Source organism: Macaca nemestrina, chromosome 15 (assembly GCF_043159975.1).
Source record: "Macaca nemestrina isolate mMacNem1 chromosome 15, mMacNem.hap1, whole genome shotgun sequence".
Classification (NCBI taxonomy): Eukaryota; Metazoa; Chordata; class Mammalia; order Primates; family Cercopithecidae; genus Macaca; species Macaca nemestrina.
In genome coordinates, this window is record NC_092139.1 from 47,370,773 (window position 1) to 47,389,461 (window position 18,689).

Below are 18,689 nucleotides of genomic sequence, written 5' to 3' on the forward strand. Positions count from 1 at the left end.
CATTATATCTCTGAACATTTTCTTTATCTTGTTCTAATTGAAACTTGGCTCTCTACCAAGGATACTGCATACTACAGTCCTTTCAATTGTTGCTGTTGGGTTGTATTTTAGCTTGTTTTCTTCACAGAACCCCCATACCCACTGGCCTAGAGGTGGGCTAGCTGTGGTGGTCATCAATGTTCTTCATCCAGTTTTCTGAAGTGTGGTACTGGTCTAGGGATAGGCAGACCAACTGACCAGTAAAACACAGAGCCAAGCAACAAACCTATAGTTCTAAAACTCTGGTACATGAGAGGTAACATGTCAGATTACTAGAGGAAAGGAGAGATTATACCACAAATGGAACAAGATAAAAAAGGTTTTCTATATGGCACAAGATAAAATCAGGTCCCTACCTCATATTAAAAAAAAACGACTCCAGATGGATCAAGGACTTAAATGTCCCAAACCTTGCATCTTTTAGTAAAAAATCAAAGGGAACATTCTTCTCATCTGGACAAAAAAGGGTTTCTCAGATAAAACAGAAAATATTAACTATAAAAGATAAATCTGACAATATTAAAATCAAGTATTCTTGTTCATTAGATGACAGAAGAAAGTGGGAGAAGAGAGAAATTACAAATTAGAAGATATTTGCTGTCTTATATAAGACAAAGGATCAGTATCAGAAGTGAATAAAGAGTTGCTAAAAGCCAACAGGAAAAGCACAAACAGTATAACAGAAAAATGGTCAAAAAACATCTACTAGTATTTCACAGAGAAGGAAACATGTATGTTCAGTCTCATTGGTGACAAGAGAAATGCAAATCAAATGCTGCTGGTGGAAATGTCAAGTAATATCACCACCCTCATAAAGTTCAACATTCATGGTTGGGCATGGTGGCTCACACCTATAATCCCAGCACTTTGGGAGGCCAAGGCGGGTGGATTACCTAAGGTCAAGAGTTCAAGACCAGCCTGGCCAATGTGGCAAAACCCTGTCTCTACTAAAAATACAAAAAATTAGCTGGGTGTGGTGGCGGACACCCGTAATCCCAGCTATTTGGGAGGCTGAGACAAAAGAATTGCTTGAATCCAGGAGGCGGAGGTTGCAGTGAGCCAAGATCGTGCCATTGCACTCCAGCCTGGGCGACAGAGTGAGACTCTGTCTCAAAAAAAAAAAAAAATTCAACATTCATATACCTTATGACTCAGCAATTATACTCCTACACAAATACCCAGAAAAACTTAAACCTGTACTAGGGGACATGCACAGAAATGTTCCCAACAGCATGATTCATCATAGTAATACCTAAGAACAACTGAAATGTGACAGGAGAATGAACATATAAACTATAGTATAGAAGTTAAGTGGATGGGCCGGGTGTGGTGGCTCACACCTGTAATCCCAGCACTTTGGGAGGCCGAGACGGGCGGATCACGAGGTCAGGAGATCAAGACCATCCTGGCTAACACGGTGAAACCCTGTCTCTACTAAAAATACAAAAAATTAACCAGGCATGGTAGCGGGCGCCTATAGTTCCAGCTACTGGGGAGGCTGAGGCAGGAGAATGGTGTGAACCCGGAAGGCAGAGCTTGCAGTGAGCTGAGATCACGCCACTGCACTCCAGCCTGGGTGACAAAGCAAGACTCGTCTCAAAACAAACAAACAAAAATAAAAAACAAAAACAAACAAACAACAAAAGAAATGGATGACCTACAGCTACACAAAATAAATCTTAGCAATATAAAGTGAAAAAAAAAATCAGTCCCAAAATGATTTAAACGTATCCCAAACACACCCACACTTCCTCCCACATTAACAAAGTTAAATTTAATATCACAGATATGTACAAATATCACCACAATTTTAGAACATTTTCATCTCCTCAAAAAGAAACCCTGTCCCCGACCCTCCCTCCTGTGGCAAACACTAGCCTACTTTCTGTCTCTATAGATTTCCTTGTTCTGGATACTTTTGATAAAGTATGTGGTCTTTTTGACTGTCTTCTTTCACTTAGCATAGTATTTTCAAGGTTCATCTATGTTGTAGCATGCATCAGCATTTCATTCCTTTTTATGTACCCATATCTCTTAAGAATATTTATCAAGGATATAAAACTATACACAATGTTCCAAAGAAGACATACAAATGGCCAACAGGTATATGAAAAAGTGCTCAACATCACTAATCATCAGAGAAATACAAATCAAAACCATGATGAGGTATTACTTCACAGTTGCTAAGATGGGTATTATAAAAAAGACAAGAGATAACAAGTGCTGGTGAGGGTGTGTACACTGTTGGTGGGATTATAAATTGGTACAGCTAATATGGAAAACAGCATGGAGGTTCCTCAAAAAACAGAACTACCATAAGATCCAGCAATCCCACTTCTGGGTGTATATCCAAAGGAAATGAAATCAGTATCTTGAAGAGACATCTGAACCCCGATGTTCATTGCAGCATTATTCGCAATAACCAAGATAGGGAAACAATCTAAATGTCCATCAACAGATGAATTAATAAATAGTGGTAAATATATACAACGGAATATTATTTAGCTACAAAAAAGAAAATCCTGCCATTTGTGACAACACAGACGATCCTAGAGAACATATTATGTTCGGTGAAGCCAGACACAGAAAGATAAATACCTAGTAGAGTTCATGTGGAATATAAAAAAGTCAAACTCAGAAGCAGAGAGTAAAACAGTGGTTGCCAAGGGCTTGCTTGAGGGTGGGGAAAATGGGGAGATGTTGGTCAAAAAATAGGAATGTTCAGTTACAAGATGAATAAGTTCTGGGATCTAGTGTACAGAATGGGTGGTGATGGATGTGTTAATATCACGTAGTAATCATTACACAATGTATATGTATATTAAATCATCACACTGTATAGCTTAAATATATTCAATCTTTGTCAGTTATTTTTAAAAACCTAAATACAATGGAAAGTAAATGAATAAATACTGAAATCTGGATAATGGTTTCCTCAAGTATAGAGTGGCAGGAGAGGATCAAACAGGTAAATATAAGTTATTGCAAGGTTCTAGCTTTCGTAGTGGGTGGTGGGTTCACTTATTCATTATAACAAACAAACCAATCAATAAAAAGAGGCCCATGCTGGACTACTGATGAGAGACTGTCTTAATCTATAGATTATGATTACTTCAATTATGTACACCAGAGATACTTAAAGAGATTAAGTTTAATGAATTTGACCATATCACACTTCTGTTCTTCAAAAGACACTATAAAGTAAAATCACAAACCAGGAAGAAACATCTGCAAAACACATTACTGATAAAAGACCAGCCCAGAATATATGAAGAACTCCTAGGAATCAGAATCAATAAAGAATACATGAATAGACATTTCACATATGAGGAAAAACAATTAGTAACCAGGTAAATGCCTAAGTATTACTTTAAAAACTGAAGTCAGGTTACGTCATCTCCATTTCCCGTCTCACACAGGGTGAAAGCTAAAGTCCATCCAGGGGTGTAGAAAACCCTTTGTGATTTGGCTGCCTCTCTGACCTCATCTTCTGCTTTCCATACCCTGGCTAACTGTGTTCCAGTCACACTGGCTGCCTCATTATTCTTGGATACATCAGTCATGTTCCCCCTCAGGGCGTTTGCATTTGTTGCTTCCTCTCCCTGAAATGCTCTTTCCTAGGATAACACATGGTGACTACTGTCATTTCTATTAGGTCTTTGTTAAAGTGTCACTGTCTCGGTGAAGCCTTCCCTGACTGTCCAATTTAAATTGCTACTCATTCCCAACCATAAACTTCTTATTCCCCATGTAGGCTTTAGGCTTTTGTTTCCACCAGCTTTAATCACCACCTGAGATAGCATATATTTTGCTTATTTTCTTACTAACTTCTCTTCCTCCCCAGGCCACACACAATAGAATGCAGAGCCCATTGAAGGCCTGGACCTTTGTCTATTCTGTTCAATACTCCATGACAAGAACAGAGTCTGGTACATAGTAGGAACTCTCAATATCTGGGAATACACATACTAAAACCATGAGACATCATTACTTACGTACTCAAACGGCAAAAAAGAAAAAGCCTGATAGTATCAGTTAAAGGTAAGGATAAAGAACTATGGGAACTCATGCTACTGGTGAGAGTATAAGATGGCACAAGCATTTGGGAAAACACTTTGGCATGACCTAGCGGAGGTAATTATGAGCATGTTACAACCAAGAAATTCTACATATATCCAAGAAATTCCATGCATATCTTCGTGATAAGTCCAAGAATATTCACAAAGGCACGGTTTCATAACCAAAATAAAGTATAATAACTAGCAATAGAACAGATACATTGTGACATAGTTATACAATGGAATTCTCTGTAGCCATGAAAATGAATGAACCATACACACATATATGGATATGGCTAACTCTCAAAAACAGAATGTTTATTTTTTATTTTTTAGAGATGGAGTCTTGCTCTGTGGCCCAGGCTGGAGTGTAATGGTGCGATTTTGGCTCACTGCAACCTCCCCTTCCCAGTTTCAAGCGGGTCTCCTGCCCCAGCCTCCCAAGTGGCTGGAATTACTGGCATCTGCCACCAAACCCAGCTAACTTTTGTATTTTTTTAGTAAAGACGGAGTTTCACCATGCTGGCCAGGATGGTCTCGAACTCCTGACCTCAGGTGATCTGCCCACCTCAGCCTCCCAAAGTGCTCAGATTATAAGCGTGAGCCACCACACCTGGCCCAGAATGTTTACATTTTAAAAAGGCAAATGACAAGAATACACAGACGATGCTTTCATAAAGTTCAAAATTAACAAAACTACATATAGACTATTTAGGGATAGATGTATCTGTGGTAAAACTACATAGAAAAGAAAAAGAATGATTAACACATAACTGGGAAGTCACACAGAGGACTACAGACACTGGTAATGTCTGTGGCTATATGTGTTCATTTTATTTTTATTACTATTATTTGAGACAGAGTCTCACTCTGTCACCCAGACTGGAATGTAGTAGCATGATCTCAGATTACTGCAACCTCCGCCTCCTAGGCTCAAGAGATTCTTGTGCCTCAGCCACCTGAGTAGCTGGGATTATAGGTGTACATCACCATGCCTGGCTAACTTCTGCATTTTTATTAGAGATGAGGGTTTCATCATGTTGGCCAGGCTGGTCTTGAACTCTTGGCCTCAAGTGATCTACCTGCCTTGGCCTCCCAAAGTGTTGGGATTACAGATGTGAGATACCATGCCCAGTCCATTTTATTTTTCTTTAAACTGTAAATACACATTTTAATATATAAATATATACATATATATGCATTTCTTTATGACTTTTTCCTCACAATGAAGTATAAACATTTTTAAAAAGACAGTAAAAGAATGTTTACCCTTTGACAACTGTGTGCTAAACAGCTTTCACCCGCCTCTTTGTCAGTTAATTCCCATCAAAAATGATAACTTAAACCTAAATTTTCTGACTTCGAGGCCTCTATGCTCTCCGTAATAACAATAAACTGTTAATGCTATCCCAAATTTCATTATAAGCAGGTCCTACAGATTGCATTTGAAAAATCCACCTGTAAACTCGGGTGCCTAATCATTTTCCTCCTTGGAAGTTTCCTGTCCACAGAAGCTATGAATATAGAAGGATATACTGAGGCTGGGGTACAACCAAAACAGCATTTCTAAGTCAATTTCAAAAACTTCTTTGTTATAAAAAACAAAGGGAAATGATAAACACTTCAATTTCCCTAGCATTCAAATATTTAAGAACAATTATAACAGTCACAACTAAATTCAAACTTGATTTTTCTTGTTGCAATCTAAATATTTTCTTCCATATTTGAGTGAGTTTATGTAAGTTAACCATAATTCCTCTACTTTTAAAAAGACTTTCCAAATAACTACTAAGAAAGCAGTACCTTCCCAAACATTTTCCTACATGGTAGACACAATGACAATGTCTGTACACCATGATAGAGAAAACAGAGGAAACAACCAGAGAAGAAAACAGCCTAGGGGCTCTGGTGGGCCTAAGGATGAAAGGGATCAAGATTGTGGCTAATTTGTCATCCACTGGTGGTAGGCTGGTTGGGAATCCTTGAAATAGAGTAATCCTTTAAGGTTTACTCTTTCAACTTTTTTTTTTTTTGAGACGGAGTCTCACTCTGTCACCAGGCTGGAGTGCAGTGGCGCAATCTCGGCTCACTGCAAGCTCCGCCTCCTGGGTTTACATCATTCTCCTGCCTCAGCCTCCCAAGTAGCTGGGACTACAGGCGCCCGCCACCTCGCCCGGCTAGTTTTTTGTACTTTTTAGTAGAGACGGGGTTTCAGTGTTAGCCAGGATGGTCTCGATCACCTGACCTCGTGATCCACCCGTCTCGGCCTCCCAAAGTGCTGGGATTACAGGCTTGAGCCACCACGCCCGGCCTACTCTTTCAACTTTTGTATTTGTAATTAACTGCCTACTTCACTGGCAGTGTCCTTTACACAGTATTTGAAAGAGTATACCAGAGAAAAATGAGTTGTATATTTAAAAAAAAAAAAAAAAAAGGGCAGGGCGCAGTGCCTCATGCCCGTAATCCCAGCATTTTGGGAGGCCGAGGCAGGCGGATCACGAGGTCAAGAGACAGAGACAGACCATCCTGGCCAACATGGTGAAACCTCATCTCTACTAAAAGTACAAAAATTAGATGGGCGTGGCACCTGTAGTCCCAGCTACCCGTGATGCTGAGGCAGAGGCAGGAGAATCGCTTGAACCTGGGAGGTGGAGGTTGTAGTGAACCGAGATGGTGCCACTGCACTGCAGCCTGACGACAGAGCGAGACTCTGTCTCAAAAAAAAAAAAAAAAAAAAAGAGAGAGAGAGAGAAAATACAGAATGAGGGTAATAGAGAATCAAAATAATATTAAAATTTAGAACTTCAATACAGTCACATGTCAGTTAATGATGGAACATTTTCTGAGAAATGTGTTAGGCATTTTTATTGTTGTACAAACATTAAAACTGAGTATACTTACACAAACCTAGATGGTGTATAGCTTACTACACATCCAGGCTAATGTTAAGACCTTTCTATCATTGTGTGAACATCATAATAGAGTATACTTACACAAACCTAGATGTTATAGCTTATTACACATCTAGGTTATACGGTATGACCTATTGCTCCTAGGCTACAAACCTGTACAACATGTTACTGTACTGAATGCTGTAGGCAACTGGAACACAACAGTAGTATTTGTGTACCTAAACATAAAAAAGGCAATGTGCTGTGCAAAAACATTATGACAGCACTAGTTGATAGGAACTTTTCAGCTGCACTATAACTCTTATGGGACCACTGTTGTATATGCAGTCCACTGTTGACTGAAATGTTGTTATACAGGGTATGACTGCATTTTCCACAGCTTGTCTTATAAAGCTCTATTTCTATTCTTATCAATTCTCTGATGACAGAATCTACTAAAAATCTGTGACAGTTCTTCTGTCTCCTAGTTTTATGATCTTAAGCAAGTCTATACCTCAGTTTTCTCTTCTGCAAATGGGGTACTAACCACCTTGAATAACAATGTAATATTGTGTGTGAAGCATCCAGAATAGTTCCTGATGCAGCACAGGCAACCAGTAAGTGCAAACTTCCCCTTCCTCCCTCAAAGGATCTTTTTTTTTTTTTTTTTTTTTTTTTTGAGACGGAGTCTTGCTATGTCCCCCAGGCTGGAGTGCAGTGGCGTGATCTCGGCTCACTGAAACCTCCACTCCCGGGTTCACGCCATTCTCCTGCCTCAGCCTCGCAAGTAGCTGGGACTACGGCGCCCGCCACCACGCCCGGCTAATTTTTTTTGTATTTTTAGTAGAGACGGGGTTTCACCATGTTAGCCACAATGGTCTTGATCTCCTGACCTCATGATCCGCCCACCTCGCCTCCCAAAGTGCTGGGATTACAGGCGTAAGCCACCGCGTCCGGCCCCTCAAAGGATATTTTAAAATGTAATGCTTCTGGATCAAAATTATGCATCTAAGAATTAAATTTTTAAAATTCCCCTGTTTACAGCAATGGGATCCTAAAATAAAACATGTTTTGTTTTTGTTTTTGTTTTTTTTTTTTGAGACGGAGTCTCGCTGTGTGGCCCAGGCTAGAGTGCAGTGGCCCGATCTCGGCTCACTGCAAGCTCCACCTCCCGGGTTCACCATTCTCCCGCCTCAGCCTCCGAGTAGCTGGGACTACAGGCGCCCGCCACCACGCCCGGCTAGTTTTTTGTATTTTTTTTAGTAGAGACGGGGTTTCACCATGTTAGCCAGGATGGTCTCGATCTCCTGACCTCGTGATCCACCCACCTCGGCCTCCCAAAGTGCTGGGATTACAGGCTTGAGCCACCGCGCCCGGCCAATAAAACATGTTTTATGACGCTCTAAGCTGACAATGCTTAGGAAAAGTGTGGTTAAGTCCTACAGAGACAGACTTGCGATTATTATTTTTTTGAGATGGAGTCTTGCTCTGTTGCCCAGGTTGGAGTGCAACGGCATGATCTCGGCTCGCTGCAACCTACACCTCCTGGGTTCAACCGATTCTCCCGCCTGAGCCTCCCAAGTAGCTTAGATTACAGGCACCTGCCATCATGCCAGGTTAATTTTTTTTTTTTTTTTTTTTTTGTATTTCTGTAGCGACAGGGTTTCACCATGTTGTGATCCACCCGCCTTGGCCTCCCAAAGTGCTGGGATTACAGGTGTGAGCCACCGCATCCAGCCCAGACTTCAAATTATTAGGAAAGCATATATCTCCAAAGTGTATGCTTCAATTTACTAAGAAAGCACATCATTCCAAACACCAATGGGAACTCAGTGGTTACTCATCTTTGGGCACACACAGGATCAGGTTTTCAAGGTCATGCTAAAGAATTTTACAGATAAAAGTTTTCCACATCACTGAATGAGTAGACTGAGCTAAGGATATATCTTTTTTATGTTTTTTATTTTTTAATTTTTTTTGAGATGGGTCTTGCTCTGTCACCCAGGCTGGAGTATAGTGGCATGATCTCGGCTCACTGCAACCTCCACTTGCCGGGGTTCAAGAGATTCTCCTGCCTCAGCCTCCCAAGTAGCTCGGACTATAGGCACGAGCCACCATGCCTGGCTAATTTTTGGTGTTTTTAGTAGAGACGGGGTTTCACCATGTTGGCCAGTCTGGTCTCTAACTTCTGACCTCAGGTGATCGGCCCACCTTGTCCTCCCAAAGTGCTGGGATTACAGGCAGAGACACCATGCCCAGCCAGGTGTATCTTTTGATAGCTATTTGATGACAGCTATCCCACCACCCACCCTCAGTGAAGATTAAATTGAGGAAGGAAAGTACCCTCTCACTCCCACATAAAACCAGCAGATTCAGTTTGCCCAGCCACCAGTTCAAGCCACAGGAGGTTTTACTGGCTTCACCACAGACCTCAATGCCAAAAATTACCATTGCATATTGAATACAGTGAGTAACTGTCTACAACAGTCTAACTGAAAAGACACTGAGAAAGGTTGCAAATCTTTCAGAGGACACAAAATGGCAATATGGTCCCAGAGTGAGATTAAATTTTGTATCAAACCAAGTATCTACAGAAAAGTTACTTATGCCCTATCTAGGCTGGGCCCTGTGGCTCACGCCTGTAATCCCAGCACTTTGGAAGGCCGAGGTGGGTGGATCACCTGAGTTCAGGAGTTCGAGACCAGCCTGGCTAACTTGGTAAAATCCCATCTCTACAAAAATAAATAAATAAATAAAAATTAGCTGGGTGTGGTGGCGTGTGCCTGTAGTACTAGCTACTCGGGAGGCTGAGGCAGGAGAATCACTCAAATGCGGGAGGGAGAGGTTGCAGTGAGGCAAGACAGCCCCACTACACTCCAGCCTGGGCGACAGAGCAAGACTCCCTCTCGAAACAAACAAACAAACAAGTAAAGTACTTATGCCCTATCCTTTTCTTGGCTCCAAAACCTGAAACTATGGTAGAAATTAGATTTTATTTTGTGTATAATTTTATCGGTATTTCTGAGCTTTCAAAAGTTAAATGACAGAAAGTTCTCCAGTTGGCATAACAAATTAATACAATACTTTCAAAAAGCAGGGCATGGTGGCTCATGCCTGTAATTCCAGCGCTTTGGGAGGCCAAGGAGGGAGAACAGCTTGAGGCCAGGATTTTGGGGCTAGCCTGAGCAACGTAGTAAGAGCCCAGCTCTACAAAAAATAAAAAATGAACTAGGTAGACATGGTGGCACACACTTGTGGCCCTAGATGCCTAGGAGGCTGAGGTAGGAGGATCGCTTGAGCCCATGTGTTCCGGGTAACAATGAGTCATGACTGAACCACTGCATTTCAGCCTGGGCAATAGAACAAGACCTTGTCTCTTAAAAAGATAAATAAATAAATAACACTTGAGAAGAGATACGAAGATGCTATACTAAAAAACGTATCTGTGAGAAAATGTAATAAAAGGTTACTATGTTATCCATCTAGCAAAACTTTATGAAGAATCTATAGCATAACATCAGGGCCCAACTTTTCAATTTTGCAATAATGAAACTGTTAAAGCAAGTAGTATGACTGAGTTCTGTCAAAATAACACACGGAACACGTGCAATGAAAAGTGACAGCTTACTAGCCAGGCAGTTAGAATACAGATAGAATGACGAAGGACCACCACAAATAGAATAGCAAAAGTTTTGCTTTCCAGACCAAAGAATTCACAACTTCAAACAAATCAGCATAGCTGTGGGGTATGGGAAAACAATACATGTGACAAGTTTTCTTTTCTTGAGCTCACTTGGGGCACACTGCAAGTTTAAGGCATAGTTATTAAAAAAAAAAGGTATTAACAGTATGGTCTAGAAACAGTGGCTACATATGCAAACAGCGGGAAGGACTATATTAACAGAATCATCCTAGATCTTTGCAACCAGAGGATCTTGCTGATTTACACATTTTAACTGGATTCCTGTGGGGGGATGTGGGAGGGAACCAGATCAATTAACCTGAAACTTCATAAGGCATTGCAATTATAGCACTTTCTGAAACTACTAGTATAAAAATATCCTTGCTTTTTGCATTAAATCTTTTTAAAAAGCTTCTTGGAAAGTCTCTTTTTAAAAATCAAATCGGCCGGGTGTGGTGGCTCTTGCCTGTAATCCCAGCACTTTGGGAAGCCGAGGCAGGCAGATCACAAGGCCAAGAGATCAAGACCATCCTGGCCAACCAACATGGTGAAATCTCCTCTCTACAAAAAAATACAAAAATTAGCTGGGTGTAGTGGCGCACGCCTGTAGTCCCAGCTACTCGGGAGGCTGAGGCAGGAGAATGGCGTGCACCCGGGAGGCGGAGCTCGCAGTGAGCCAAGATCGCACCACTGCACTCCAGCCTGGGCGACAGAGCAAGACTCTGTCTCAAAAAATAAAACAAAATAAAATAAGGCTGGGCGTGGTGGCTCACGCCTGTAATCCCAGCACTTTGCGAGGCCGAGGTGGGTGGATTACAAGGTCAAGAGATCGAGACCATCCCGGCCAATAAACATGGTGAAACCCCATCTATACAAAAAATACAGAAATTAGCTGGGCATAGTGGCCCACACCTGTAGTCCCAACTACTCCAGAGGCTGAGGCAGGAGAACCACTTGAACCCGGAGGGCGGAGGTTGCAGTGAGCCGAAATAGCGCCACTGCACTCCTGCCCGGGCGACAGAGGAAGGTCTCGAAAAATAAATAAATAAAATAAAAAAATAAAAATAAATCAATATTATTAAGAGACAAAACAGTCTATCAAATAATTCAAGAAGCACTGAGAAAATAAGCAGCAATCATATGTAGGAAATGTATTAGCATCATTTTTAGATAACTCTAACTGCTTCTCATTTTTATTACACATTTCAAACATGACTCCAATCTTTTTTGCACAGTATGAAGTTATAGCTTATTGCCTTACAAACTCTTCAGAGTCAATCTGTTAACTGGATGATTCAAGGAAGGAGCTCACGCTTAGGTTTTAAAATTCTAGCCACTTACTAGCTCTGTGACTTCTTACAAGTTACAAGAGTGCACTGTGACCTGGTTTCCTCCCCACCACCAAAATCTGAGGCAAACTACAAATTCTTTTAGCTTATTTATTTTAAGTTCAGGTTTTCCATTTAATGCCCTCTCCTATACTCAATTCAAAATTTTAAACATCTGGTTATTTTAAAAGTTCTGACCAAAAAAAAAATTGTGAATATATTTCAAATAATGAGTACATTGGCAATAAATGAAAAGGAGCCAAAACTAAACAGTGAACACGTTTTGAGACGTCTAAAAATTAAAATGATTGAAACTGGGCTGCCTAACAAAATGAATGCCCAACTAATTCAAAAACATTTTTACTTCTAAATAAAAAGAATGAATAATACAATGGCCACATATGCATGTCATTGATGTCTCTGTTTAAGCTACTCAGTGGAACAACTGAACAGAGAAATGGAGATAAATGTGGCGAGCAGGACAAACAATAAAAAGCAGATACCAGAATAAAAATGAAATTACAACTGTGAAGAGTGGAGGAGGAAAAAGCAGAACAAAGGAAGAGCTACAGCCCTACTCCATGCCCAAGGAATAGGAGTCAAAAAGGGACTCCTCTTGCTGTGTGAGACAGTAAGAAAAGTCCTTGCCAGCGTGAGACAGTAAGGGGCACCTCTAGTTTTCTGGCGTCCATGCCTCCTTCCCAAAAGTAAGTATTCTAGAACTCTGTGTGCTCCTGACAAGATATCCCAATGGCATTCACATCCCTACCACTATTAAAGCTTTAAGACCATCAAAACTAATCTCAAAATCCCTTTATTCATATTTAAATCTGCCACCACATGAAATTTACAATTTCCAAATCATTCCTTCTCCCAAAACAATGCTGAACATCCTCAATGACTAAAGCCATTCTACTCACTAATCAGTTAGTCAGTCAGTCATTAGTTATTAACAAAAGCCCCCTTACCCATTTATCTGCTCACTGGAGTTTCACTAAAACTTAGCTCTCTTCTGAGGACACTGCTTCCCCTCTCTCTTTTAGGAGATGAATTTTTCTTTCCCACTGTCCCTGCGACTCACTGCCAATTCCCATCCACTGACTGGCCCTCCTCCCCAATGCCTCCACTCTGAGTATCATGTTTTCAGGCTGTACTAGATAGACTACACTCTTCCTTATTGTAGATATCTTCTTTGTAAGCAAATTCTTCCAGAAGCTGATGTAGATATCTAACGACTGCAGTTGCTCTCCTCATTTTAATTTTAGCTCACTGCCACTCTTTCCAATACTCCTGTCATAATTCTCGGTGACTTCAGTATCTACACGGATGATCCTTTGGCCTCACAGTTCATTGATCTCCTCTCCTATGGTTCTACACTCTACCCCATCTTAGAAATTCACTGCCAGGATTGTAAACAGACCATGTGATTGATTACCCAAAGTTGCAGTCTCACCACAACCTTACTCCAAGCATCTTACTCTTCTACCACTAGCTCCAATCTTTTCATTTTAACCCACTTATGCCTGAGGTTGCAATTTTTTGAATTTTTGCAATCAAACTTTGAGCAGTAGAATATAAGTAACTGCCACATGCTTAGCATTCCAATAATGGACCACTAGGCATAAGTTAATCTCTCTAGTAATCTGAGACTAACAATTCCCTTGGTGTGAAAGTGGCATCATGCTTATAATGGAAGCATGTCTTAGTTTTTGGAAGTTACATTTTGAAGTACTTTTTTTTAAAGTGTCATGGTGCCTGCAACTTTCTATCAAATATTTTAGTAAAAAAGTTGCCTGTACTTATTGTCTCCAATACCTCTCTTCCCATTCTTCCTTCAAACCACACTACTCACTTTCATCCCCCATCATCCCACAAAAACCATTCAATATCACCAGTGAGCTTCACACTGCTAAATCCAATGGTCATTCTCAGTCTGCATTTTATTGACCCATATTCTCACTGAAATGCCTACTTTATTGGCAGGCTGAATGCCCCACAATTCTGAATTTCCTCCTGCTTCTCTGATAGCCTCTCCAGCTGCTTGGAATGGTCCAGGCTCAAGTCCTCTACCTCTAGATGCCAGAGTGCTCCAAGGATCAGCTTTTGAACCTTCCCCCTTTTTTTTTTTAACCTATACTCACTACCTGGTTGTTCTTATTCACTTTCAGAGATTTATACAATGAAGATTCTGTAATTTATATCTCCACTAGCCCTGTACTCTTAACTGTATACCCAACTGATTCCTTGACATGTCTGTTTAGGTATCAATGGGCATCTTGAGCTCAGTGTATGAAAAAAAAAAAAGAATTCTTGATGCTCCCTTGCAAACATGTTCCATCCACAAGCTTCATTATCTGAAAATTACTCCAATAGCCATTTGATTGATCTCCCCAATTTGGTCCTTGCTCCCCACTTTAATTTACTTATCTATAGCAGCAAGAGTGATCCTGTTAAACATAAAAGTCAGATTTCACTGATCCTGAGCTCAAAACTCTCCAGTGGTTTCTCATCTCAGTCACAGAAATTCATGTCTTTATAATGGCCTACAAGGTCTTCATGTCTGGCTCCAAACTACCTCTCTGATCTCAGTTACTTCTCTCCTCTACTCTAGTCACACTGTTCTCCTTGGATTCCTCAAACACAAGAGACAAAGTATAGCTTCAAGGATACTCCTTTGCTACTTCCTCTGCTCACACAGTCTTCCTGGGCCAGGATCACTCCCTGACCTCTAATTCCTTTAGATCCTGGTCAAATATGTTTCTTATGTATCTGTCACCTGTTTGGTCTCTCCTTCACCAGATTATAAGATCTGTGAGTACAGGGATTTTTATGTTTTGTTCACACAGTGTATAGAATAATTCCTGGCACGGAGTAGGTGTTCAGTAAGTATTTGATGGAATAACGAAGGGAAGTTGGGGTTCTGGAGAATGTTGAGTAGAAAAAAGACCAGCTATCCATTTCACTAGTATCTATGAAGCCAGAGATAGCTAAGAAAAACAGGACTTTCATCATATTTAATATTTTAAGATTATAAACAAAGAAACATGACATTATTTATTTCTGGATGGAATTTCATATATAGTTTATATTCAGCTTGCATTATCTACAAAAAATAATATGTAGATTAACTGGACTATTAATACAGGGGAAGTTATATAAAGAGAGAAAACTGATTACACTTCATTTATACATGTATTACAAATTCCCCAACAAGGTACATTTCTTGATGAAGGCCCAACTGGCTAATTATATGCATCACCTTATCTACCCATTAGTTAAGTTGGCAGGATACCTTTAGCAATGCATTGAGATAGGAAATATAGCTCCACATACATCAAAATAATTAAGAATAACTTTCTTTAAAAATTTTATAATTCAACATTTTTACTTATTTATAATCCTAATTAATAAAATCGTATTATCACATTTCCATAGGAACTAAAATATTGATAGAAAGAGTAGCTCATTCCAGTTGTTATACCCACGAACCTGTTATCAGTTCCCTTAACACTTACCCTTAAAAGAAATTAAACTCCTCATGTACTATACTGTATAACCCAATGTAAAAAGGTAGAAAGTTTAAATAAACTAGAATTTCTTTGGAAAAATCAAACAAAACCATAACAAATGTTAGTGATTAAGAGTACTTATTTTCCTGAAGAGATTAATATTTTGGAGATTCGAGCTACAGAATCAATGAATGATATGGTATAATCTCACACTGACCCTCTGTGGTTTACTGAAGTATAACATCAAAAAAGTCCTGAGGTTCAGGGTAACTGTTACCAAAAACACACATTTCTTAAGACATAAATTCACTGAAATACACACGTCATGAAAGTACTTTGTAGTTTATAACGTTTATAAGTATCTCTAAGCAAAAAAGGTATTATTAGTTCCAAATTCCATACGAATAAACTGAGGTACAGAAAGACTGTTCAATGATCGTGTGTGCGTGTGTGTGTATATATGTGTGTGTGTGTGTGTGTGTATATATATACATATATATATATATATATATATCACACAGAAAAGCCCTTTACACTTGTATATGCATGCGTGCATGTACCAATACCCCATTAGGGGCCTTCAAAATATTACAGTTTAAGACTTTTGAAAACTCATCATACATTAAAATATCAATTTTCCCCTATTCAATTAAAAGTAAAAAATACATACCCAATGTTGACAATAATTCCGTGAAACTGACACTCTTACTGATTGTTGAAGGTATTATAAGCTGGTACAACACTTTCAGAAAGCAATTTGGCAATAACTTAAAGACACAAAAAGTATTCTGCCCTTTCTTAGTAATTCTATTTCTGGGAAACTATCCTAAGAAAATAATTCAAAATATGGAAAAAGTTATAGGTTATTTATAACATCCCAGATACTTGGCATCTGAGATTTAACATTTGAGGTTTTGACACTGGTAGTTTTAACAGCTTGTGAGAGAACCACAGGTTGATCTACAGCACGTGTAAAGTTGCTGTGTGAGCAAGGAAGTCACGTAACTAACTGGTGAGTTAAGCCTGAATGTTAGTATCAGCTTCTCATTGTGGCCTGGTTGTTCTCTACTAGTCCTGGCATGCTTGGAAACATTTCTAGGCTGGAAGAGACGAACAACACACCTTTGTTTTAAAAGTTTTTAAAATTAAAAGGCCCTGAAAAAGCCAGCAGTTACTTGGCTGCTGATGAAAATGAAGAGATTTAAGAAAAGCTTGATATTTTAGGGTTTGAGATCTGTCCTGTTTTTTTTTTTTTTTTTTCAATGTTGTAGGTCCACTGTAGTGAAAGATTAGAAACTTAATCAAATATTCAACGACAGAGAAATGGTAAATTAAACTGTAATCTTCTTAACCAGTGGTTGAATTAGGATAGTGGAATTACAGATGATACTCTTTCATTTTACATTTTCACTTCATAAGGTCAACATTACCCTAATACCAAAAACCAATACAAGAATGAAAAACTACAGATCATATTCCTCTTTGCCACAAGTACAAATATTTTAAATAAAATATTACTAAATTAAGCTAGGAATATACAAAAAGATAAGGTATCATAACCAAGTTGGGGTTTATCCCAGGAAACGTAAGAATTGCTTAAACTTTCCAGTTACAGATAACAGGTATAAATACCACTTTTAGGTATTTGCCCTACATAACTACGTTTTGTTTGTTTGTTTGTTTGAGACAGGGTCTCATTCTGTTGCCTAGGTTGGAGTGCAGTAGCATGATCACAGCTAACTGCAGCCTCAACCTCCGTGAGCTCAGGTGATCCTCCCACCTCAGCCTCCCCAGTAGCTGAGACTACAGGCGTGCGCCACCACACCTGGCTAATTTTTGTATTTTTTTGTACAGATGGAATGGTTTTGCCATGCTACTCAGGCTGGTCTCGAACATCTGAGGCTCAAGTAATCCACTCACCTTGGCCTCCAAAAGTGCTGGGATTACAGGCGTGAGCCACTGTGCCCAGTCTCAAAATTATGTTAATAAAGATGCAATCTAGATGTGGTCCACTTAGTGTGGGAACCTATATCATATATCTGTACCTTATAACTGGCATTATATATTTCTGAAAAATTTGCTATAGAACACCTCAATCCAGTTTATTTTAGATCTGCTTTCTCAAACAGACAACTGAACACTTCAATTTTAAAATGTTCATATTAAAATATATTCAATAAGCTCATTCTAAGATTAGAATTAAACTACAATGTATTCAACTTAAAAGACAGAATTCAACATTTCTTGGAATCGTAAAGTCAAGGGACTCAAGTAAAATATTTCTTCACAGACATCTCTGAGTGGCATGATTATGTAGCCTTATTGTGGAGATTTACTGACACAGAGAGCTCAACCCCTTAAAGCAGCCTTCAGTTCTTTTGTGAGATAATTCTAATAACATAGAGAATTCCTCTTTATATTATTACATTAAAATCTACCTTCCTTCAACTTTTATCCAGTGGCAGTAGTGCTAACCTGTGAGGTAATAAAAGAGATTAAGTCTCCATTTACATATTCTGCAAGTATTTAAAAATAGCTGTTAATATCACTTTTTAGACTTTTCCTCTCCAAGCCAAATCAATTGAGTTCTCCCAACCACTTGTCATATGATACAACAGTAAACTTCATTTGTTCTCACCACCACTTCCTGCAAAAGCCAAACATTTAAAACAAATGGGTTGCAACACAGCGCTTCATTCCTGTAGGAATATGCAGCAGATCATCCTAGCAAATTTACTACAATAGCCAGTGTCCATCCTAGCAAATTTACTACAACAGCCAGTCAATCCTCAAATATCAAAATACACTAATTTTTTCCCAAATAAAAACCCATGTAAACAAATGTTTTATTCCCACTACAAAAGCATGCTACTTGTAAAAATGGAATTGATAACAGAATACTTTTAAGTTTTAAGCAATAGTATTCCTACAACTAGTTAGTACTCTTTCTCCTAGAGACTAATACAGGCTAAAGAACTGAATCCTTATCCAAAAATATATCTGGTTTTAAAAGTTATACATATATATAATATAAACAGCAGTAACCTACAAAAACAGTATTGGCTGCAAAAGTCCATGCTGATTTGCCCAGCACTGTTGAAAAAAATGTGTACAGTAGTCCCCAACTATCTGAGGAGGATACATTTCATGACCCATAGTGAATGTCTGAAACCGTGGATAGT

The 18,689-nt window shown here is 39.3% G+C and overlaps 1 protein-coding gene across 4 annotated transcripts in view; it reads right to left on the minus strand.

Moving 5' to 3' along the window:
- The window catches only part of LOC105481496 (ESF1 nucleolar pre-rRNA processing protein homolog), a 69,491-nt gene that overhangs the window by 26,404 nt on the left and 24,398 nt on the right, over positions 1 to 18,689 (minus strand). The window lies entirely within an intron of this gene.